This window comes from Felis catus, chromosome B3 (genome assembly GCF_018350175.1).
Source record: "Felis catus isolate Fca126 chromosome B3, F.catus_Fca126_mat1.0, whole genome shotgun sequence".
NCBI lineage: Eukaryota > Metazoa > Chordata > Mammalia > Carnivora > Felidae > Felis > Felis catus.
The window spans coordinates 146,265,408-146,273,497 of NC_058373.1; positions in this window are offsets into that span (position 1 = coordinate 146,265,408).

Sequence of the window (8,090 nt, forward strand, 5' to 3'; positions counted from 1 at the left end):
CAGATCAAGTGGAGCTATTCTGAGGAAGGGGACAGTGGGCTTGGGGGAGGCCCCGGGGAGATTTCTGGGACCCCGAGACTGTCCATACTTGGTCTGAGTGAAGGTGGCTAACGTTTGTTTGATACGGTCCCGTGGGGGACATTCTCTACTCGTGCTCCAATAAATAAGCCGATTAAGACGTCTAGGGCAGGGTCCACAGAGGCGGGCCCCAGCGGCCAACCCAGGCGATGCACTGGCCACGGGCCCAGGTCGGCTTCGAGCCTCATGTCTGCCTTTAATCCTGGGGACTCCTTACCACATGTGTGTCTGAGCCGGTCAAAGAATCCAGTCTCTTCTGTACTAAAGAAAACCGTGCATGTGGCTCTCCGGCCTCTTGCAGAGCCCCCTCTATAGAGCCAGCCCTGCATATGTCCCGGCCACGTCCAGGCAGAAAGAGAGGAGCCACAGCCCCTGCCTGTCCCTTCGCACTCTGGGACACCTGGGCTCGCCTGGGACCACGCTCTGGGGGGGTCCACTTGTCAGCTCCTGTCTGGCAGGTAGATAGAGGTGGGGTGGGGGCGTGACGGGCCCGGGCACAGTGTGGGGGTGGGGTGGGGGGGGTGACGGGCCCGGGCACAGAGGGGACTCCGAGGCTGTGAGCCATGTGGCCCTGCCCCAGAGATGCTCCAGGCCCACCTGCCAGTGTGGACCCTCGCTGGACCCCAACCCTGACCCCCCACCCCCTTTCCCAGAATCTCTTGTCTGCTGCTGGAGGGGGTGGGGACTGGGCAGGGGACACAAATGCTGCCAGCTAAAGTAGGTCAGGGGGTTTACCTCACCAGTCCGGCCTCATCGCCCAGCCCTCTGGACGCGGCCACGCTTACACTCACACTTTGAGGAGTCAGCTGGATGTCGACATCGGGAACGTTGCTGCCGGCATCAGTGTGTCACTTGTGAACCTTTCCTACGAGGCGTCCTCAGGTGGGCAGAATCCTGGGAGTTTCCTTGTTGTACTCTGTTGTTTACGAAAATGAGAACAAAGAAAAAGGATGACATTAAGAAATGCTTTCCTTTATGTCGTTTGGTTTTGTGCTGCTCAGAGCCGCCCTCATCACAGACGGGCTGGATGTGCTGGAGGGACAGAAATCCGCCCAACTCTCTGGGGCTGCACGGGAAGGGGGGGGCAGGTGAGCTGGGCCCAGGGAGCCCAGGTGGACAGGAAGCGCGTCTGCCTTCGGCCCCTCGTCTCCTCCCCGCACGCCCAGCCCCGGCCAGCGCCACTCCTCTGCCTGGGTCTCTGGCCGGGGACCGTGCTGTTCTCTGCCCGTGCAGACCCCACCCCCAGCTCCCCAGCCTCTGTGTTCCCGACCAGGCGAACAGCCCAGACCCCCTCGGTGCCCAGGGAGACGGTCGGCGGGGGCCGGGCATCTCCCTTGAGGCCACCGGCACCAGCCGAGCAGGGGGACCCTCCCCTCTGTGTGGGCCCAGGCCTCAGGGGCAGGCAGAGGGTCATGGACCGGCACCCTGAAAATGCCCCTGGCAGCCCGTCCCCCCAGCATAACCTTGGGGTGCACACAGGCCACACGGTGCCTGAACTCACAGATGCCACCAGACCCTCGGGGTCCCCTCTGCCCACCCGCTCCCCCCTCCCCCACACCTCTGAGGCTTGCCTCTCCACGCATGACCTCCAAGGGTGAGCCCTGGAGGTGGGCATCCTCGGAGGGCTGGGACTTGATTTTGTTGAAGGGGCCCTCGGTCTCCTTACAGGGGTAACTGCTAGCTATGCCCACGTGCCCCCGTCACCATCCGTGTCAGCCACTGGGTGGCCCCATCTCGGGGACCCCTAGAGGCCTGTTGGCCCACCTGCCTGCTTTTCCTCTGGGCCTCCCTGGGCCCCCCCTGCAGAACCCCATCTCTGGTTCCTCCTCTTCTCCCCCCTCCAGACGTTGCAGTGTCCCAGGGCCCAGTCCTCAAACCACTTCTGTCTACACCCTACACATCTGAAATGGAAGTCTGCCTCCCCCACCCAAAGCGTCCTGTTCCCTTTACTGGTTCAATCAGCTGCTCACCACTCCGCCAAAGACCTTGGGGTCCCCCCGACGCCTCTCTTTTGCTCATCTCTGCCTCCAATCTGCAGCCCTCGGTCTGCCCACGGCCGCCGCCTGGCTCGGACCCGTGCCAGGACCCTCCAACCACCCTGGAGAGCCCACTCCCACAAATCAGCCGTGTCTTCGCACTCCGCTCCCTTTTTCCTCCTTCCCTTTCCCGCCGTGGGGACCAGCCTTTGGCTGTTGGGGACCGCACAGGAAAATCCCCGAACGAATGGAGAAGGGCGCCAATGCAGCTCAGCCCAGCGCTGGGGTGTCGGGAAGGTGGAGAGAGCAGAGGACACTCGGCTTAACATATGAGTCTGCACGCGGGTTTGTGGACACACGCACAGATCTTCCCGCTCTGGAAACGGTGCCGCCTGGTGACAGCAGGCGTCCCTGGGCCCGGCTCTCACTCGCACTGCTCTCCGCTGAGAGGAGCTGGGGCCCCTCCGGGAAAAGGCTGAGCTGAGTGAGCTCGGCATCTTGTACCAGAAGGTAAGGAAGCGCCTAAACAGAACGACGCGTCCAAAGGACGCAGGATCCCACCGAAAGTTGCGGACGGTAGGCCCTCGAGTAGGACAGCAGCCCAGAATCCGTGCTGACATCGGTCCAGATGTAAGAAGGCACACCCCCAAGAGGGAAGGGAACCCCAGCCTCGTCAAAGAAATCGCAAGCGCTGTCCCTATGAACTGCTTCGTAACCACTTACTAATTAGCTGCTTACTAGTGAGTGCAACTACTCACTAATTCATTACTTACTAATGAGTGCAAGGTGCTCAGCAGTTATCTTCACAGGGAGGGGTCTTGGCAGGTGTTATCTCACCCAAGTGGCGAGACCTCACGCGAGCGGTGCCGGCTGGCTGGGCACTCAGGGCCTCCGGCAGGCGGGACGTGAGGAGGAGGACACGGCCTCGCCTCCCAGGGGGCCCCACAGAAATACAGAAAGCACAGGACACAGACACAGCTAAGGAAGGGCATGCTGCAGAGACACGCGCAGCATGTCAAGATGGGGGGGGTTAGATCGGTGGTGATTTCCCGAGTTTTCAGACTGCACTACGCTTTTGCAGGAGAGACTCCTTATTCTCAGACGGCGCAGAAATAAATAGTTGTGTGGAAGGAGAGACTGAATAATAAGGAAAATGCCATAAAATGTTGACCGGTGGGGAATCTAGGTAAAGAGAGAGAATATCCAGAATTTCTTAGTACTGAGTGTACCACTTTTCTGCAGATTGGAAGTTATTTCAAAATGGAGAATCGGATAAAAGCAAAAACAGTCCCACGTAGTTTCCACGGGTGCCTACGTAGGCAAGTCAGTGTTTAGGAATAGTCTGGAGGAGTCTGCAAAGGTGCACAGCCCGTGATGATCTCAAGGGAGAACAGGACTGGAGGTGGGGGAGGGGGCGGACGAGCGTCAGCAGGGCCCGTGACACCCCAGCTGTCCGCACGGAGGTATCACGGGCAATTTGTAAGAGCAAACGTGGGTGTGAGAGTACAGGAAAGAAAATAGCGTCCCTGTGAAATCGCAGAGAAGCCGAGGCGGGTGCCAGTGTGAGAGAGCGGAAGGAGAGGAGGTTTGGGTGGGGCGGCTGCCATGCCCTCCGGGGGGGGCAGGCCCCGGGCACAGAGCAGGGGGGTATTGCAGGACGACGTCACCGGCCCTGACGCGGCCAAGGAGTGGGATGGCAGGTGCGGGACACGGAGGCCCTCCCCTTGGTACGGGCTTTCTGGTTCCATGTCTTTGCCCACAGTCCTAGAGTGACTGCAGCAGCTCCAGACCTTGCACCTGGCCTTGAAGCGGGTCCAGGGAAAGAGCCTTGCCTCCAGGAGGCAAGCTGAGTTCCAGGCCCACCTCTCACTGGTCGAAATTGGATATGCGCCGTTCTGATGGCCTCGGGCTGAGGCTCAAAGGCTCTCTAGGTGTGGACATGAGCCAGGGTCTCCCAGAGGCAAACGCTCTGACTCAGGAGCCATGGGGCTGGGTCCCTTCTGTATTTAAAAAGTTTTTTTCTTAATCTTTATTTATTTTTGAGAGAGAGACAGAGTGCAAGTGGGGTGGAACAGAGAGGGAGGGGGACACAGAGTCCGAAGCAGGGTCCAGACTCTGAGCTGTCAGCACAGAGCCCGACGCGGGGCTCGAACTCATGGACCGCGAGATCATGACCTGAGCCGAAGTCAGATGCTCAACCGACTGAGCTACCCAGGTGCCCTTGGTCCCTTCTGTGTTTAACAGGGCCCCTCAGTGATTTGGATGTAGGCTGACATTTAAGAAATCAGAGCCCACCCTGGGCCCAAACCCAGGGGCAAAAGGACAGGCAGGGCAGGGCTGCTCACCCCCAGGCTGGTCAGGAATGATCATGATGCAGGGAGGGGACTGTCTCCTGAGCAGCACGGACAACGGGTGCCCTGCTGACCTCCCACCTGACGGCTGGGGGCTGAGGCTGCTGGGAGGCAGGTCCTGAGCTGCCAGGCCCCCTCTGCCGCCCGGTTGCCTCAAACCACACTGGACTGGGGGAGGGGGTGCATCTGGGTTTCTCCCTGCCACGGCAGCCGAGGATCTCAGCCTCCCCCCGCCCCCCTCTGAGCCATGGTGGCCCCAGACTGTCCCTTTAGGGGCTTCGGGGCCACAGTCTGATGCGTCTTTGTTTTTTTAAACTGCTTTATCGAGACATAATCACATAGCATACAACATACCTCTCTGAGGCTACGGGTCAGTGGTTTCGCCACAGTCACAGGTATGTGCAACCAGCCCCCCAGGAAGAAGCCTGTCCCCTTCAGCTGTACCCCCCACCGCCCCTCCCAACTCTGAACCTGCTCTGTCCGCACAGATTTTCCCATTCTGCACATGTCAGAGAAGTGGAATCCTACTCCACGTGGCCTTTCGTGTCTGCTCCTGTCTCTCCGTGCTGCTCTTGAGGTCCCTCCGTGGCCCAGCTGCCCTCCGGGTCCGTCGGTGGCCCAGCTGCCGTCGGGGTCCGTCCAAGGCCGAGCTGCCCTCTGGTCGGTCCGCGGTGCATGCAGCGTATCAGTATCTTACTCTTCTGGGCTCAGCCACGTCCCACCGGGGGATAGACCGCATTTTGCTGGCCTGTTTCCACCCTCCGGCCATCGCGAGTGTGCCCCGTGGACCTTCGGGTGCGCGTCCCCGTGTGGACGGTGCCGTCAGCCTCGGGAGGCCGCAGGCGTGGTTCTGCCCGGCGGGGGGCGACGCCTGAGTAGCCGTTTGGGGGGCCGCCAGGCTGTTTCCGGGAGCAGCCGCCCCCTCTCCGTCCTGCCGGCCGTGTGCCAGGGCTGTGACCTCTGCGCGTGTGCACCGACACTCGTTACCGTGTGCCTCCGTGGTCCCGGTGGAGTTTGCCGAAGGGGCGCAGGGCGGGCGGCGGTGCCTCCCGGGGGGACTTGCTGCCGCCGCGCGCTGCCCTGGCGCCGAGTCTCTGCCCCGCTGGCCTCCGCCCCCTCCCGGATCCGCGAGGGGGCCCCTCCCGGACCCCAGTCCTGAGCCCCACCCCTGCCCCTGGCTTGGGGACTGATGGCACTGTCAGTGATGGCGTGGCTGTCGTTCGTCGTCAGGGCTCAAGGCCACTGGTCGTTTCTCTCCTTAGACCCAGCTCTGCGCGCAGGAGGCTTTCGGGGTCACCAACCCCCCTCCGCCCAGGCGGCTGGGCTCCGCGGCCCCGTCCGTGGCCTCCTGCGCCTTCCTCCCTTAGAACAAGACCGGGGCCAACGGGGCCGTGCTGCCCCCTGGTGCCCGCACGCGGCACCTGCAGGGGCCGCCGCGAACTTGGCACCTCCCAGGACCCCAAGAACAGTGTTTAACCTACTTAGAGCATACACCCTGTGTCAGGCCAGCTTAAGCCAGGGACATACATGATCTCAGTTAATGTCCCCAGCGGCCCTGCAGGCATTTCCCCAGTGAAGACACAGGGTGGAGTGACCTGGCCAAAGCGAGCTGTCCTCAGGAGCCCATGTCCCACGGCCAGCCCCGCCTACTCCCTGTGCACCACTCAGGAGAGCCTGCACGCACCCCTTCCAGGGGCAAGAGGCTTCGGGGTCGGGGACATGCCACCCCTTCTAGACCGACTGAGGACCGAGGGGCCCGGAACTCCCGGCTGCGCCCTTCCGGCCTCTCCTGTGGGGTCCACCCGGGGTGTGCACCTGTGGGCCACAGCCACCAGCAGTGCCCGGAGGGTGGGGTGGGCTGAGGAGGGGCCCCACCTGCACCTGATGTGCTGGTGTATTTGTCAGGGCAGGAACTGAGGGTGCCCGGTAGGTTGGTCCTATGTGAGGGTTCTGTGTGGGCTCCCCAGCTGGCACGGAGCTCGCCCACACACGTGGCCATCTGGCCCCCGTTGTCCCTCGAGGAACAAGAGGGGACCACTCAGGCACAGGCCGTGTCCAGGGAGCTGGGAAGGCCGTAGTGAGCAAACAGCAGGCGGCCCCATCTGGGGACACGCTTGAGGGAGAAAGCCTAGGAGTGAGGGTGGTGGGCTCCAGGTGAGGGGGGCGCCACCCTGCAGGGGTCTCAGGGCTCCCACCTGGGGCGCTGGCCTCGGGACTGTGAGGGTGGACCTCACTGCCGGCGTCCCTCCTCCCTCCGGCGCCCAAGGGAGCATTTCGTGGAGGGAACAGATGGAAGAGGGGAGAGGGGGACCCAGAGTGAATGGGTGAGGCAGTGGGAGGTGGGAGGGAGAGGGAGAGGGGGTTAGGGACTGGGGGGGGCGAGTGGGGGAGTAAGTGGGGGGATGAGAAGGTGGAGGGTGGAGGGGAGTGGGGGGTACGGTGAGTCGGGAAGATGAGGGGGCATGGTGGGGGGTGAGTGAAGGTCTCATGTTTGGATATCTGGTCTGCTCACCAGCACAGCCCCACTGCTCACCAGAGAAGTTTCTGGAAGCAGCACATGTCAGATGAAAACACGAGAGGACTGCGGTCAGCGAGTGAGGACGACACTATTACTAATCTTCAAGGAGGGGAGCACGGCCAGGCGGACGGGACGGACCAGGCCAGCCCGTGCCCACCACGTCCCCAGCTGTCCCTGTTCGGCTGGGATTCGGGCCTGGTGCCCTCTGCCTCTTGCCCCCAAGATCTCATACCCAAGGACAGGGCCGGCCTTGCTCCCCGGGTGCTCCTGCGCCCACACCGGAGCTGGCATGTGGCCAGAGCCCAGCCCCTCCCACCTGGGCTCCCCCAGCAGCCCTTCAGCTAACACTGCGGGGTGTGGATTGAGTAGTGTCTTAGTGTGGACACCGAGCTGGTCGGGCCTTCAGCACCCTCTGAGACCCCCAGGGAAGGGGACCCTGCAGGTCACACCCCCGGCCCAAGACCCCGGCCCACCCCGGCTCCAGCCGCTCTACCTCGTGCATGAGGCCCCGCCCCACCAGGCGTCAGTCTTCCCACCCCCCCCCGCCCGTCAGCGACCTATGGTGACAAGAGGAGACACCCCCCACAGAGCCCCTAGCACAGAGCTCAGACCCACGTGCCGGCGAAAGCCAACCATCTGTTCCTTCTCTCCTGTCCGGAACGCGCTCCTGGGGTGGTACTGAGGCACCGGGACCACGCTGCCTCTCATGCTGAGGTGTGGAAAGACCCGGGAGCCTCCCCCCGCCCTCCGCCCCCCGCCCCCCGCCAAAGCAGCACCGGCCAGGGGCCCTCGGGCAGCCTGGTCACCCTGGTGCCCACGGGGAGGGGGTGCAGGCTCTGAGCTCCCCGAGGACAAAGGACAGGAAGCGGAGCACGCTGGGCCGGGACAGCTGTGAACCCAGCGCGCCTGTGCCCGTGCCCCGCGGCCACTGGAGCCCAGCACTTGGCCCTGGGACAGGGAGGAGAGGCGGAGAGTCCCAGAGGAGAAGGGCGCCGACACGGAGGCCGACGCGGGAGTCAGGCCGGGGATGGCGGGCACCGCCCACAGCTGAGAGAAGAGTCTGGAAGGGATCCCCCCCCCAGAGCCCCCAGAAGGAGCCCACCCTGCAGACACCTTGATCTTGGACGGCCAGCCCCCGCGACGGCGGCCGGAGAGAACAAGTTTGGT